Source organism: Neofelis nebulosa, chromosome 7, assembly GCF_028018385.1.
Source record: "Neofelis nebulosa isolate mNeoNeb1 chromosome 7, mNeoNeb1.pri, whole genome shotgun sequence".
In the NCBI taxonomy this organism is placed as follows: Eukaryota; Metazoa; Chordata; class Mammalia; order Carnivora; family Felidae; genus Neofelis; species Neofelis nebulosa.
This window is the reverse complement of record NC_080788.1, coordinates 7,765,426-7,781,491: the sequence shown is the minus strand read 5'-3', so window position 1 is coordinate 7,781,491 and position 16,066 is coordinate 7,765,426. Positions and strand designations below refer to the sequence as shown.

The following is a 16,066-nucleotide window of genomic DNA, read 5'->3' as shown; positions in this document are numbered from 1 at the left end:
CAAGCGGTCAAGGGTCTCTGAGCCTCGGTTTCTCCCTCTGTGAGGGGCTATGCACACCACCTGCCTGAGGAGATCATCACGGGACCCAGAGCACCTGGCCCAGGGACAACATCTAGTGTTCCCTCTCAGCTCCAGAAAGCTCTCCTTTTTTAAAGACTCGAAACTCAGCTTCCCGGTTGGGCTTCGTGACTTAGTTTCCCTTCTTCTAAAGACATGCTCATTTCCTTAGCAGTCCAGAAAGACAATACAAATGATACTGTTTTTAAAGGGGGGAGGGGGAGAGTGGCTGGACAGTGGGCATGGCTTTCAAGTGGAAGAGGCCAGGAGGAGCACACACTGGATTCAGGTCCCCCAGGGTCCAGACACTGACCGCCTCGTTTCGGTGACCCCAGCCTAACACATCTGGAGTTCAAGAACACTAATAGTTTGATTGGGCAGAACCAACTCCAGAAAGGAGACAGGCTGGGGACCAGGGAGGCGCCACGGCGTCACAGAAGGAAAGTGAGACCAAGGAGCCCAGCTCCGGCTTCACCTCTGGGACCTAAGGACCAGTGGCTGTGAGCAAGAGATATGACCTTTCTTGGCCTCTTTTGTCTTCATGTGCAAAGGGAGAGGGTTTACACTAGATCAGCAGTTTCTCTCCTCACAAAGGTCTCCGCTTAGAACTTTCTCCCAAGGGACCTCATGTTTAAGGAGGCTTGCATGGAGCAGGCACAATGCACTTACTAAGTAATAATTAATTCATCTTCTCCGATTTATTCATCGAAGATATAAATCACCATTAACCAGAGCTTTTTATCAACAGACATAAACCAGCACTAACTCGTCCAGTAGATAAGCTCCAGCCCAAAGCAAAGGAACTGGGAAGTTCTGTAAGCACAGGAGGCTGGCCTGTCCTAAGTTTGATTCCTGTTCTTTTTTTTTTTTTTTTTTGATATTGACCAAATGCCAGAGACAAACATCCTCCAACTCAGCCATCCAACTACTGATTATTAAGACTCTTTCCAACTCCAGGGTTGTGCGAGAAATTACCATTCATACACCTCTCTGCCCCAAGGAGCTGCGAGGGGCCTCAGGGGAAGGCCCTCTGGGGCCCACCCACCCTCCTGGGATCTGATACTCCCCCCCCCCCATTAGGGCCCCCGAGGTCAAAGTACCCTCTCAGCTCATCCCTCTACACCGCTATCCGAGGCGCACTGAGGCCAGAAAAGTGGCAGCCACCTTCCCCAGACACCTCCTCCCCGGCCCCGCCCCACCCGTGGCTCTTCCGTCTGCCATCAAGTGGAGCCAGAGCCAGGAAGGCCGCAGGGCGGCGGTGGCCAGGGCCTCTGGAAGCATTTCAAAGCCGCACAGTGACAAGGTGTGCAGAGAGCCCGTTTTGTACCACATTCTCTCGGGGTTCCTGCTGAGCAGCCAGACACACTGGCATCTGCTGGGGACATGGACCAGGTGGCCAGGTCGGGACCGAATTCCAACTCCAAAGTCCTCTCCCTGGAAGTCTCGCGGCCCCAGGGCAGTTTGCTGGGTCTGCTCCTGCCAGGGCAGGGACCCTGGCTCCGTTTCAGGTGAAAAGGAATACCAGAAGGAATAAAATGACCTGTGCCAGTGCCCCCCAGGTGTGTTCACTGGACCATCGGTCCAGGTAAACCCCCCAGTAGGTCACACTGTTCCTAAAGACAACCATTCATTCACAGGAACCCAGCTGCAGGCCAGGATCTGCTCCCAACAAGCAGCTGTCCATCAACTGCTTAAATAAACGAAACCATTTTTCTTAGGCCACATTAGAAATCCGTAAATGTGTCTCTATCATGGTTGAGTTGGCAATCATCAGTGCAATCTAACACTTTGCCCTTCCTGGCCCTCACGGCCACACTTACCCTTATGGCCACACATTGACCCCTCCTCGACATACGCACACACTGAGATATGGCAGTGCAATGGGTGTAGTCTTTGGTGCAAAGGGTTCCCCGGTTACGAGGCGATGGCCCCCGCTTCCTCTGTTGGGTCTGAGTTTCCCTGTAAGGGGGAAGAGCATTTTCACAGCCACGGCGCCACGGTGTGGTGAGGAGTCTAGGCTCTAGAGCCAGGTCAACAAAACCACAGCTGCAACAAAACCACATCCACTTGCCTCGAGCCAGGCTGCCAGGACGTATAGCCTGGCCCCGTCACTGCCTCTGCCTATGTGACCCTGTCCAGGTTACTCCACCTGTCTGAGCTTCGGTTTCCTCATCTGTCAAACAGGGTAATAAAATACCTCCAGCATAAGAATGAGAAGTGGATGGAAAAGACGAGGTTAGAAGCCCCGTACGACAGCTCGGGACACACAGTAAGTCCTCGGGGAATGCTAGCCTGGATGGTTATTTTTAACCCTGTGCTTCGCTGAAGCTGAGAAGTCTTTTCAAGCTAAAAACGGCATCATCATGGTTCTGCTAGAAGTTGTCACTTCTCAGCAATCATTGATAAAAACTCCATGTGGCAGAAAAATGGAGGGGCAGTAAATCTGTCATTTATGACCTCCAGGAAAACTGTTCAAGCAGAAATTATGAACAGGTTCAGGGAATGCACAGCCGGCAGCTCGGAGCAGGTTCCGAGGGACGCGGGGGCGGCAAAGGTGCAGCCTGACATTTGTGCATGACATGGGCCGGGCACCTGCCAAGTTCTCCTCACCGCTGGGAACCAGCCCCCGGTGGGCGGGGGGGGGGGGGGGGGGGGGTCAGTTACGGTAACTATGCTGGCTGCCACGTGTTAAAAGTTTGAGTGGAAAAGGTAGGCTCTAAAAATAAAATAAATAAAAATACAATTAAAATAACAAATGGATAAATAGAGCAAATTTGGTTTGCTTTTGTTCGTGGTAAATAGTAGTGACCTGGGCCTAGTATGATTGATTATATGTGGCTTCTCCTTTTATTGTGTTTTTCTGGGGTTCCAGGATGTCTTCCCTGAGTGCTTATTTTACCATTTGAAAAACTATCCATAATGATCATTTTTTAAAGGAAAGTGAGGCACTTGAACCTGTGCGGGGCAGTCACCGGTCACTGTGTTCCAGGGCCCCCCGCTGTGCCAGCCAATCCCTACGGAGGCATCCCAGGAGCCCACCTCACTGTGGGAAGAACTCCGAGCCCTGCCGGGAACACGAGTCAGTGGGACTACGAGACTCAGTGCTTGTCCGCTCGAGCACAGAGTACAGGGTGGTGGCTGGCCCTGAAGAGACCTGTAGCCTTGTGCTCAATCTGTGTGCTTCCATCATAAGCAGCGAGGGGCGGGGGCAGAAAGGAGGCAAGATGATGGACTCTAGGCTCCCGTCCTGACTAAATTACCTCCAGGGGACTCTTTTTATACCGTTGCTCTCAGCAGGAAGTGATTCTGCCCCCCACCCCCAAGGAATATTTGGCAACGTCTGCAGACATTTCTGTCAGTCATGACTTGGGGGGGGGGGGGGGGGGGGGGGGCAGGGAATGATGCCAGCATCTAGTGGGCAGGGGCCAGACATGCTCCTAAATGTTCCACAAACACTCAGGACAACAAAGAATCATTGGCTCTAAATGTCCATATTGGGAAGCCCAGCTTCATTATAAAGGCTTCTGTCTTGAGATCACCATTGAAGAATGCATTCCACAGCTTAAAACAGCAACAACTTTGATAATGGCTGCTTTGCAGCAAATACTAAGGGGCCCCAGGCCAAAACCAGAAAGCTTGCCTCTAGGTCCCTGGGTCCAGGTGAGAGGAGAAAATCAAAAGTCATGGCTCCCAGACCCCCTCAAGTCAAGGGCATTACTTGAGGAAATAAGGGACTCTTTGGCACACTGGACCAGGGGCAGTTACACATCCCAGAAGCAAAGCGGTCTCCTCTTGTCTGGCTCAGCCTAGAACCCACCAGCCAAGAGCTTTCTCCATCACTGAGAGTTCCTCTTCTGCATGGCTTAGTCCTGCATGGAAATGGGAGTGCTCCAGCCTGAGAATCAGCTCAGGGCCCTGTCCCTCCTCTTGGGCCACCGCCCTCCCTGGACACCCCAGAATCCCAACGCTTCGCCAAGAGCAAATGTGCAACACTCTTCCAGAGAGAAGGGAGGAAGTGAGGCTTAATTCATGATAATGTTAAGCAACCAAGCCAGAGACAGGCTTAGGGGTACAGCTTGGAAAACCTCAACGAGGTCTAGGTGAGCCTCTGTGGTCAAAGAACACGCTGCTGTCCGGTGGACTGGGGTTGGGTGTGTGCGTGGCCTCTTCAGGAGTAGAAGAAAAACTATCAGAAATGAAGTCACCCCCAGCAATTCACAACAGCATGCAGTCCTGAAATCAGACAGCTGCTTCACACCCATTCTGGGGATGAACTAGGGCACAAGCGAAATATTAATTAAGATATCCACAGAAAATATAAAAAGCCTTTGTGCTAGAATAAATCTGACTGTGCTTTTTGTACCATAGCTTTTTTTTTTTCTTCCTTCTGTTTGGCTTGAGCCAATATGGAAATGAATTGGCAATCTCCAGGCACATAAAAATTAGATGGTACAGACTGTGTGGTCCATATTTTAATTAAAAACATGTCATGTGGATATGTTTAAGAGTTGTTTAGAATTCCAATATTTAAGTACTATACATAGAAAACTCTAGAACACGGAGACATCTACCCCCTTCCATCATGATGGGACTGAAGTTCATGCAAAGGCCAAGACAGGTGTCTCCCTTCACCTGACAGAACTCTCCTCATCACCTGGACGTTGGGCAAGACAAGGGATTAGCTGGTGGCACAAGACAGCATCCTTCCTTCCTCTACACATGGCAGGCCAGTATTACCTCATTTCTGCAATCTTCTCTCTCTCCTCCCTTGCACTAAGACCGCTGTTATTTGCACTGGGATTTCTCACTGCTATTAATGATATGTTCTTCATAACCAAATTTTCCGGACAACTAAATTTAAATGCAAAACCTCTGCTGTTCAACCTCCTTGCTAGATGTTTCTTTTTGCCCGAAAATGCATTACACACCTCCTTGACTTTTTAAGCAGAGGAGACAGAACATGACTTACATTTTCTTGATGATCTGGGATCATCATGACCAAGCTAACTAGTCTGCTGAGCTATAACACAGTGACACCTTCAGAGGTTCCTGAAGCATGCAGGATTTATACCTCTACCCAAATGGCCCTACCCAGACATGATTCCTAAATCTTAATGGTGATTGTATCCATTTGCAGCAGCTTTCTGGCTCTTTCTTTGCTATCTGGCCGTGGGCCATCACCCCTTAGACACCTCCCCGAGGTGTTGGCCTTTCCTCCCCTGAAACGCACTGCGACCCATCTGCTCCGCGGCCCCTTGGAGCACAGAGGTTGAGTGGTGGGCACCCTGGAGGCAGGGTGACCAGGAGCCAACACCCAGCTCTGGCGCTTGGAAGATGGATGCCCCTGGGCTACTTACTCAAGGCTCTCCGGTCCTCAGTGTCCTCACAGGAAATCTGATTGGTGTGAGAATTAGATGAGGCAAATGTCTTAGTCCCCAGTTCAGTGTTGACGCATAGCACCTGAGTGATTAACAGCTGATTCCATCACTACTGTTGGAACCACATAAGTAAAAGTAAATAGAATCTGAGTAAAGATCTAAGAGAATAGGGGCACCTGGGTGGCTCAGTCGGTAAAGCATCCAACTTTGGCTCAGGTTGTGATCTCACAGTCCGTGGGTTCGAGCCCCATGTCAGGCTCTGAGCTGTCAGCTCAGAGCCTGGAGTCTGCTTTGGATTCTGTGTCTCCCTCTCTTTCTGCCCTCCCCTGCTCGTACTCTGTCTCCCTCTCTCTCAAAAATAAGTAAACGTTAAAAAAAAAAAATCGAATTCTACTGAACACATTGAGAAACAAAGTTTCCTGATTTGGAAAGTTAAATGCTTGAGCTATAAAAAAAAAAAAAATCTAAGAAAATATTAAAAAAATAAACACACATGTGCATATGCGTGTGTACACACACATGAATAGGTCGATGTTTGTCCCTATTTTCTTTGTTCCTAATCTCCTTCTGGATAATTAAGGTGAACAGTTAAGTGAAGTATTCTTAAAGGTGTAGTCGATTGACATTTTCCTGGGGGCACCTAAGTGGACACACTAATACCATGTTCCGTATATCTGCTCTGGAAGGTGTATCCTGGCAGGCAGCAGCTGAAACAGGCATTTCTCAGATGTTCCTGTATCCGAGTATTCCACTCCTCCAACACAGACCCTAAAAGCTTCAGTGAACAAGGCTGTTGCACACGTGTCCCTTCTCGCCGGATGGTCCGGGTCAGACCTGAGGCCCCCACCCCCTTCTCTGAACCCTGACTCCAGGATGCGGGCCTGAAATGAAGTACTGAGCGGAGTACCTAGGGGATTCCATTCCTTAACAAATCAGCACCAGAGCACACGCACGCTTGGGCACGAGTACGTACGTCCGCACGCATGCACGCATGCACAATCACAACGAATGTGCCGCGCATTTGACTCCAAAGCCTTGTAGGGCAATAAGGAAATTGATTTGTTATCCAGGCATATTATGTCTAGTGATCCAGACAGAAGCATTAGCTTTCAATTATCTGATATGCTTAGCATCATAAACAAACCGTCTGGAGCAAGAGCTCTATGGCACTGAGGAACCAAGAGGGCTGGGGAGAGCCCGCACTGGATCACACCAGCCAAGTCACCAGGCTCTGTCTCCCTTGACAGCTGTCGGGGCGGGGCGGGGGGGGGGGGGGGTGGCGGGTACAAGATGCCTGGGGAGCTGGGCCTGAGAGCCTAGAGAGCTTTCTTGGGCTGGCAACCCCAGCGTGCCAGCCCATTAGCGCACCAGCTCTCTGAGCAGCTGCACGCCAAGGACCACGGTGAACCAGCCCAGCATCTGGGACCCCCGGGACTGCAGAAAGGAACATTCAGACCGTGCCGGGAACAGATGGGAAACGACAGCATCTGTGTCGGCTTCCTGATCAACTCCAAAGCTCCTGCCAGGAACAGGGAACGTTTGGGCACACACCTGTGCTCTTCAGGTGCGGAGATGCTGTGTCTGCTAACGGGAAAAGGACAAGGGCACACACCCTCTGCTACCCTGGCTAAGAAAAGCCCTCTCATCTGGCACTTGGCTGGTTCACTGGGGAATCTAAGCTGTCCTGGTTGCCCCCCACCCCCTGCCTCACCTGTGACCAGACTGGCCGGCCTCTCCCCGGTCTAACTGCTGCCGGCTGGGCAGGCAGGTGGGTGCAGGCTGGAGACCCCAGGATGCCCACACATCGGCACACATGGAGCCGCACCTCTAAGCTGCGAACAGACACTGCCTCCTAACTGGCCTCCCTGCTGTCACTCTTCCCCCTGACCAGTCTCTACCCCTGCACAGTCACACTCTCCCCCGCCCCAAACAAGATCGGAACACTGTGCCATGGCCCCGAGGCCCTGCATGAGCTGGCCACTGGCCGCTGGCCACTTCTATGGCCCCTTCCCCTAACACCTTCTCCTTGTTTTCTGGGCCCCTGCCACCCTCTCCTGCCTGTATTTAAACACACCAGACTTATTCCCAGCCAGAACTTCCATGAAACACTCACTGCGGTTCCTTCTAATCCCTCAGGGCTCCCTGCAAAGGTCACCTTCTCAGAGACACCTGCTCTGACCCCTATGTGAGCTCACCCCCTCCTTTTCCCCGCCAGCTGCTCTCTGACACAAGCCCCTGTTCATATCCTTCACAGCCCTTAATAACCATCCGTAATTGTCTTATTTGATTATTTGATTATGTGGCTGTCGTCAGTTGTCCATAGGCTAGAACTACGGCACATGAGAACAGGGATCGTATCTGTCTTACTCACCACTCACTCACCTCCAGAATTTCAAATAAGGGCAGGTACCCCCGGGAAAGTACGTACTTGGGAAGCCATCCAGGTTGGTGCCCAGCAGCCACCTCGTGCCTGGGGCCTGCCATAATCAGCACCCACACAGTCCCCACTCTGGACCCCTTGAGCATCCTGGAGCCCACAGGTCAGACCCCACAGGCACCTTGAACTTGATCTCTGAACAGGGATGTGGCCCACGGCACACCATTCAACATCCCAGTCGGCATCCTAGAGAATCACTACAGGGCCCAGAAATGGTCTCTGGAGGCCCCTGGACCAGATCTCAGGTCTGTTGCTCATGATCAGTGTCAGGAGAGGGACTTGAAGTGGGCAGGGCCCCCTCTCGCCAAACACAGGAGGAGATGAGGTGGGCTTTTGGCACCTTGGCACATCTTCTCCATCTTTCCCCTTCCTACATGACTTTGACTTTCAGTTTTCCGAGGGTACCGACCAGAAGTATATGTCTCCAGTGACAACTGAGGGAAGGAATGAATGAATGAATGAGTGAATGAATGCATGCATGCATTAGGGAGCCCACAAAATGATCCACAATGTACTCAATGCTCCATCAGCTCCCCACGTAGACCTTCTCCTGCCCTCAACCCCTCTCACCTTCTCAAGGACTCATTCTCCTTGTCTCTCCCTCTCTTCTCTGTACCCTCACTTTCTCTCTACTAGATTTTTCCATCAGCATACAAACATGTTCTAGGAGATCCCATTTCAAAGGAAAATCTCCTTCACTCCACGTCCTCCTCCAGTTACGAACCCATGTCATTACATCTCTTTACAGCCAATATTTTCAGAGGATCTGTCTACTCCCACAGGAGTGGGAGGAACCACTTCCCTCCTCACCTCCCCTGGATTCTCCATCCCTATTAGTCTTCTGCCCCCGCCACTCTACTGAAACTGCACTGCCAAGGTCACCAGTGATTTCCATGCTGGCAAATTCAGCAGACTCTTCTCTGCTGTCTGGTTACCCAATCTCTCAGGGGCATGTTACCCAGTTAATAACCACTCTTTCTTTCTTGAAACATTCTGTTCTCTACGGATTCCTTGACTCTCCTCTCTCCTGAGTTTCTTTCTCCTCCCCTGGCTACTTCTTCCTAGTGTCCTCTGCAGGGCCCATATTCCTTCTCTGATCCCTAAATGTTGGCGTCTCCCAGGTCTTGCCCCAGGGGCCCCCTTCACCCCACCATGCCATGGTGATCTCACCCACGTGCTGGCTCTGAACACCATCTATGCACTGAGAGCGCCCAAATGCATGTCTCTGGTCACACTTCCCCAGGCTCTTTCCTGATACATCAGTAGGTCCGACACTGGCCCTTGATTTCCTCCTGCTTGGGCCTCTCCGTCCCAATAAACGGCAGTGGCATCACTCAGGTGTCTAAGCCAAACTTCATCAGTGAGTGATCCTGCCCCTCCTGCATTATCTGCACCTGAGCAAGTCCACCTCCACGAGAGACATCAGCTCCATCCGTCTCCCACCACCTCACCTGAGCCCAGGCCATCATCACCTCTCCCAAAGGCCACTGTCTCCAAGACAGGGCCACTGTTTCTATTCTGGCCTAAAAATCTGTCCTTCACTCAGAAGCTTGAATGAGCTTCTTGGAACATAAATCTGGTCACGTCGCCCTCCCCCACTGTACCCACCCTCCAAAAACGGACCTCCAGTGGCTCCTCCCACACTTGGGATGAAATCCAGACTCCACCACAGCCAGCAAGGCCCCACGTGTCTGGCTCAGGCATCTCCTTCCTCGGCTCAACCCAACCCTGTTCACTCGGCTTTAGTCTCACTGGTCCCCTTTCTGTTCTCCAAAACACCAAGCTCCCCCCTCCTCTCAGGGCCCTTGCACTTGGCTTCACCCTTAAAAGTAATTGAAATCTCCTTAAATGTCATCTCCTCAGAGAGGCATTCCCTAACCAACCTAGCCAAAGTCATCCTCTATAACCTTCCTCTAGATCAGTTGTTCTCAAGCCAGGGGCGGATTCTCTTCCCCAGAGGACATCTGGCAATGACTGGGGACATTTTTGATGGTCACAACTGGGAACGTCCCACAGGTAGAGGCCAAAGATGTGACTAAATATCCTACGACACAGGACAGCCCCCTCAGAACAAAGAAATGATTCCAGTCCAAAATGATAACAGTGCCAAGGTTGAGAAATGCTATTTCCTTTACATCACCTGGCAAAATCTGTAATTACCCCACGTATGTGTTGACTTGTATACTGTGTTTCTTTGCTAACAAAATGCAAGTTCCATGAGGAGAGGCAACCTGTCTATCTTGGTCACTGTTGTATCCACAACTAGATCCCCATACATGGCAGAAAATTCGAATGAACAAATTAATAAATGATTGTCCTTCCTTGCGACCTGAGGACCTTGCAGCCAAGTCATGAAAACCCTATGGTTGCCGACGTCTGGACAGGACTCGTATTTTCCCCCACCATTTGAAGAGGCTGAGGTATAAAGAACAAGCTGTACCCATGGGGCTGGGGGGTAGAAAGTGGGGAGGTCAGAACCCCGTGGACTCTCGTAGACGTTCTCCTCTTGTCTACAGACGAAAAGTCAAACCACACTGATCATAAAACCTCCAGCCCTCACTAGACATCTCAGCTTTGAAGCAGAAGAGAAGGAAGAGGTCTTTGATGAATCGTAGAAACAGCCCAAGGCGGGGAGAGACGCATCGACTTTGACCCTTTCTCCCCAACGGGCCTTGGAGAAGAAAAGTCTGAGCAAGAGGTAGAGTCTGGTCCAGACCAGAGCAGCTGGCTTGAAAGTGATCCAACAGTGCAAGCTTTATGCCTAAAATCAGCCGGCCCCAGGGGTCTGGAAAGTGCTGCCCTTCGGGTGGCCAATTTCCTTAGGAAAATATGAAATGGCCAGGCCACCCTTTACTGAATTATAAAGCACTTATCACTTCTTTAGTAACTACCCACATGGAGGACTTAATTCACTCAATATGGAAGTTATAAAGGCGAATTGGTAAGTGAACACTGAGCTCAAGTGCACTGCATAAAGACTTATGAGGGCAATATTTTCCCCTATTAAAAGGGCAGATTTCCTTACTGCAACTCTGCCTCCGAGTTAATGCGGAAACGTCGCTCCAAGGCCCGGGGCATTTTGATTGTTAGACGGTAATTCCGGGTCCCTGGGAGAGAAGGGAGTCCTTGACTTTGAAGGAATTATGATCTCCGCAACCTGAGGGTGTCAGAGTGATTAGTCAAGGTAACCATCAGGAAGACAACATCGCACTGGCGGTGCCTAGCACAGCGCGCCGGGACATGAGCAAGCCACGGAGAAGAAGGGAGGAGGTGCAGGGTGGAGGAGGAAGGGTGGGCTGGGCCAGGCCTGGAAGAGGCATGTGCAGTGGGAGGCTGCGGGAAGGGGGGAGGCACCTTGAAAGACATGGGCACTGGAAGAAACGCTGGCTTACAACTGAGACCTAAAAAGAACGCAGTAGCAGCATCAGCCCTTGTGATCTGGACGCAGACCAGCCCTGGAGTTCCTTAAGGGTTCCAGAGGTTTCCACTTAGGGGGCTGCAGAGATGGTCCTCCTCACTCAGGGAAGGAAATTCCGCTTTTCCTCTTGTTAATTTTCCTCTTGCCTTGCTTCAGCATCGCGAGCAGTTTCCTTCCCTCCAGCCACAAGCCGTCTGTTCCTCTCCCCATATCCTCCCTCTCTTGGAAGGCATCTCTCTATTCGCATGATTTCAATTACTGCCTAATTAGAGATTATTTCCAGTTCGGCTCTACCCCTGACACCCAACCTCGCCCCTGTCCTGTAGTTCCTGTTCCCACAATACCTATTCCCCTGGACTCCCAAGAGCAAGCATAGACAGAACAGCTCATTCTCAACCTCCTGGATTCTCCCAAACGACCTCTGCTGAGTCCTCCTGACTTGAAACATTACAGCGGAGCTGGTGAGCACATTTCAAACGATGTGCAGCACCGGTGGGCTGGCAACAGCTCACATAGATGGCCGCATTTAGAAGGAATCTGGGGGTAAGCAGGAAAGAGCTGTGATCGATTAGTGATGTCTGCCATGGGCCTAATACACAAAGAAGGGCCATGTAAGTAGCATCTATTAACCACGTCTGTCCAAGATGCGTTCTGACATCTCTTTCTAGCTCTCGCTCTCTCTTAGGGTCAAGACCCGCCAATCCCTCCTCCATGATATCCCTAGTGACTAACTTCCCTTTTTTTCTTTTAATCTCCACAGCCTGTATCTGAGAGAGTCTCACACCCAGAAGGAAACTTTTCAGTTTCCAGCCTGTGAGCTCTAACCTGTTTCGGGGTTGACCGTGTCGTTCATAGGCTCGGGGCTAACCGATGCCTCTCGTGCCAAATTAAAACTTCCTTTAGGAAGCCTCAACACTGCAGAGAAGCCTGTCACTGAGGAGAAAGAGGTTTTATGAAGAGCCACAGACCCTTTGAGAACAGAAACCACTTCTCCACTACCCCCTGTGTCCAATCCTTCACCCTGTTGAAATGCTTCCCTGAGGCTCAAATCCAGACCGAAGCAGAGAGCAAAGGGGACTTGCTAGTGGGACCCACATGAGTGGCTTTTGGGACTCTTGCTTCCCTCATCCCTCTGTCGTAGAAGGCAAAAAGCCAAGCCGTGTCAGGGAGGTGCGCTCCCATCAACAGAGAGCCAGCCTGTTAAGCTCCGTCACACCCCCACCTCCCTAGCTCCTCCCTCAACTTTTGGAAGGAATTTGGCGTAGCAAAAAATAAGGGGCTCTGAATCTCCAGACTGCCACTGACCTGCTGGGTAATCTCCCACAGCCTCAGTTTCTGCATCTATAAACTAGAGAGGATCCTGATGCCAGTTTCATGGAAGCGTCAAAAGACGAATTAAAACAGTGCTTGTACGGCGGTGGGGGCGCCCAGGTGGCTCAGTCGGTTGGCGTCCAACTTCAGCTCAGGTCATGATCTCACTGTTTGTGAGTCTGAGCCCCTCGTCAGGCTCTGGGCTGACAGCTCAGAGCCTGGAGCTTGCTTCGGATTCTGTGTCTCCCTCTCTCTCTCTGTCCCTCCCCACCTCTCTCTCCCTCTCTCTGTCTCTCTTCTCTCTCAGTGATAAACATTTAAAAAAAATTTTTTTACATAGTGCTTATAAAAGACCTAGCACATGGTCTGAACATCCTAGAGCTTAAAGTATGTTTATTTCCCCTCCAAAAACACAATCAGTGTGACATAGTAAGAAATATATTATATTTGGTCTCTGCTCTCATTTCCTAGCACACAGCTCCTAAAACCCTTGGAATTTCCAAAGTGGTAAGTGTCTCGTTGTCTACTAATAAGACGACCGGTAGCTAGGGGCTCCTGAACAGCTTCAGGCTGGGGGCGGGGAGCCAGGGGAACCAAGCTTGCAATCTCAGGGTTAGAACTGTCAGCCCCACCTGACTGGAGGCTGACTTCCTCACCAATGGCCATGATCTAATCAAGTATGCCCACATAAAGAAGCCTCCATACAAATCCCCAACAACGGGATTCAGGGAACTTCCAATTAGTGAACACAGGGAAGTAGGCAGGGGATGCAGGGGGCGGGGCAGAGAGAAGGGGTGGTCAATGCACCCGGGAAGGGCACGGGCACGGAAGAGCCCCGTGCCCCTCCCCCATCCCTCGCCCCATGTATCCCTTCCATCTAGCTGCTCCTGACTTGTATCCTTTTATAACAAACCGGTCATCTAGCAAATACATGGTTTTCCCGAGTTCTGTGAGCCGTTCTAAGCAAATTACTGAATCCAAGGAGGGAGTCCTGGGAACCTCCGACCTCTAGCTCATTGGTCAGAAGCGCAGGTGGCCATCTGGACTTGCAACTGGCATCTTAAGCAGAGGGGTGGTGCGGTCTTGCAGGACTGAGCCCTTAACTGCGGGGACTGACACTAACTCACGGCACATGGCATCACGACCAACTGAATTGGAGGACACCCACTTGGGTGTCTGCAGAGATCTGGAAAACTGGTCGGTACAGGGGCAAGAAGTGAGTTTCTTCCTTTGAAGCAATCGCTGGATTGTGCAGGGACTGAGGTCACACACCGGGGCCTGTCTGGCCAGGAGAGTGATCCCGCTTGTGGCCACGGTGGCCGAGGCTGTGACGCGGCTGCAGCGGGAGACCCTCCTCCTGCCCGCTCCCCACGGCTTCCTCTTCACAAGACAGCCAAGCGAAGCCCTCGCTGCCAGGGCCGGTTCCCTCCGGCTTCCTCGGAGCCACCGCCTCTCCCTGCCGGCCCCTGGGCGCCAGGGCTTGGTGGAGCCCCATATTCTGGGTCCTGACATCGCGTCTTCCTCCCTCCACAAGCTCTCTTCAAACCACCCTCACCCAGCTGCCGTCAGCCGCCACCGGCCTCACCCTCCAGTTCCTGGGGAATTACTCCTGTGTGGCCGCTGGTGTATGAATGTGACCCTGTCACTTCCGTGTCCAGGCATCACGTGCCTGGCTTCCCTCAGGAGAGCGTCAACTCCTTGACCACGGAATCCGCCGCATTCTCTTTACTTCGGTCCCTCCTCCTGCCCTGTGCTCGCTCCGTGCTCCTGAATCCTGAGCGATTCTCGGCAGCTCCTCCTTAACACTGGAACCAGGTGGATTCTGTCCTGTGGGAGGCAAGAGCAGTCCAGGGGGCGGGGCACGGCCAAAGTCCAATGTCATGGGTCAGAGGCACACACACCACGGAGCCACCGACAGACAGACGGATGCATGCAGACTGACACGTGCGCCTCAGACCTCCTCCTTCAACTCAACTCAGATGCCCCCTCCCTCCGAGAGTCCTCTTCAGGTCCCCTTGCTAAGGCATGAGCGCCTCATGCCTCGGCTGTGCTGTCACAGACCAGGGTTGATGTTGGACCTACGTAGCACCTGGCAGAGCAGAAACTCCAAATGGACTCTGGCCAAAGGGCGGGATCAGGCTGTTCAGGCTGAACTAAGGCTGATCCTTAGTTCCTGGATCCAGGGGCGGGGGGGGGGGGGGGGGGGGGCGGGGAGAAGAGTGGGGGAGAAGTTTCCAGAAGAGTCGCGTGTCTGGGGTATTGGGTGTGGTCGCTTAGGGGGCTCAGGACGGCAGCTGTTTCCCCGCTGCTGTGAAATGCTTCCACCGTTTTAACTTCCTGGTCCTACATGGTGTGTGATGGCAAGTATCAGCTCCAAACAGACTGGGCTTCCCACAGGACACTGGGGATCTTGTCTCATACTCTTTGACATGCCTGTCTCCCCACGAGACTTTGAGACCCTTGAGGGCAGGGACAGTCTTTTATCTCCGCCTCCGCAGAGCCCCCACAGGGCACCTGGTTCCTTAAAAGCGCTCACTATATCTGGCAGGCACGCAGCAGGCACTCGCCTCTCCTGAGCTGTGGGCTGCACCCTGGAGAGAGAGCATTTACTCTCCTGCAACCAGCAAAGAGAGGCCCAAGGCCCCGTCTGGGGAGTCCCCCTGGCGGGACAAGAAAGGTAAACGCGACAAAGACACCGAGGGACGCCCTCTCAGGGGAGCAGGTGACGCACACCCACTGGAGGCTGGCTCTCCACACTAGAAGTACCAGAAACCCCAAGGTCAAGGTGACACTGTCTCCAAACCCAACACCTGGGGACATCTGGACATTCGGCCTCCATCCTGCAGACATTCCTCCTCCGCAGGCTAGTTAACAGCACAGTCCCCTCAGGGAACCGAGGGGGTTGGGAATGTGGCGCCCCACAGCCGGCTCCCGGAACGGAGTTGGGCAGGCAGGACTGCCAGGGCCCCACTTCCCAGAGCAAATGGCACAGGAGGAAAAGTGGTGCCGGGGCCCAAGGGCTAAGTGAAAGGGAAAGCCCATGAGCTGGAGAGGGGAGCTGGGGCCAGAACACATGGGATTTTCAGGTCACACCCCAACCAGCTCTCCTCTCGCACCATCCAGGAGAAGAAAGAGACACAGAGCCCGTGGCTGTCGGGGTGGAACAGGGAGTCAACTGGCAGCATTACTGAGTGCTGAGCGTGAGCCTCTGGCTGCTGAGCTCACCCAGACCCGCCACTCTCACCATGAGCAAGGACTTAAGGCCAGAAGCCTGTCGTGGTTCCGACCTGCCTCCTGGCTGTCAACCCAAAACGCCTGTACCCCACAGGCTCATCGCAAGCCTGGGTTGGGCTGCCCAGTCGGGGCCTCCCCTCGGCAGCAGGTCAGTTCTGCAACTCCACTTCATCCAGTCATTTGTAAAGCACCTACTATGTGCCAGGGTGACCTCTCACGGCACCGCGGCAC

The 16,066-nt window shown here is 52.4% G+C and overlaps 1 protein-coding gene across 6 annotated transcripts in view; it reads right to left on the bottom strand.

Moving 5' to 3' along the window:
• Positions 1–16,066, bottom strand: part of NTRK3 (neurotrophic receptor tyrosine kinase 3) — a 386,931-nt gene that overhangs the window by 312,735 nt on the left and 58,130 nt on the right. The gene's annotated exons all lie outside the window — the stretch shown is intronic.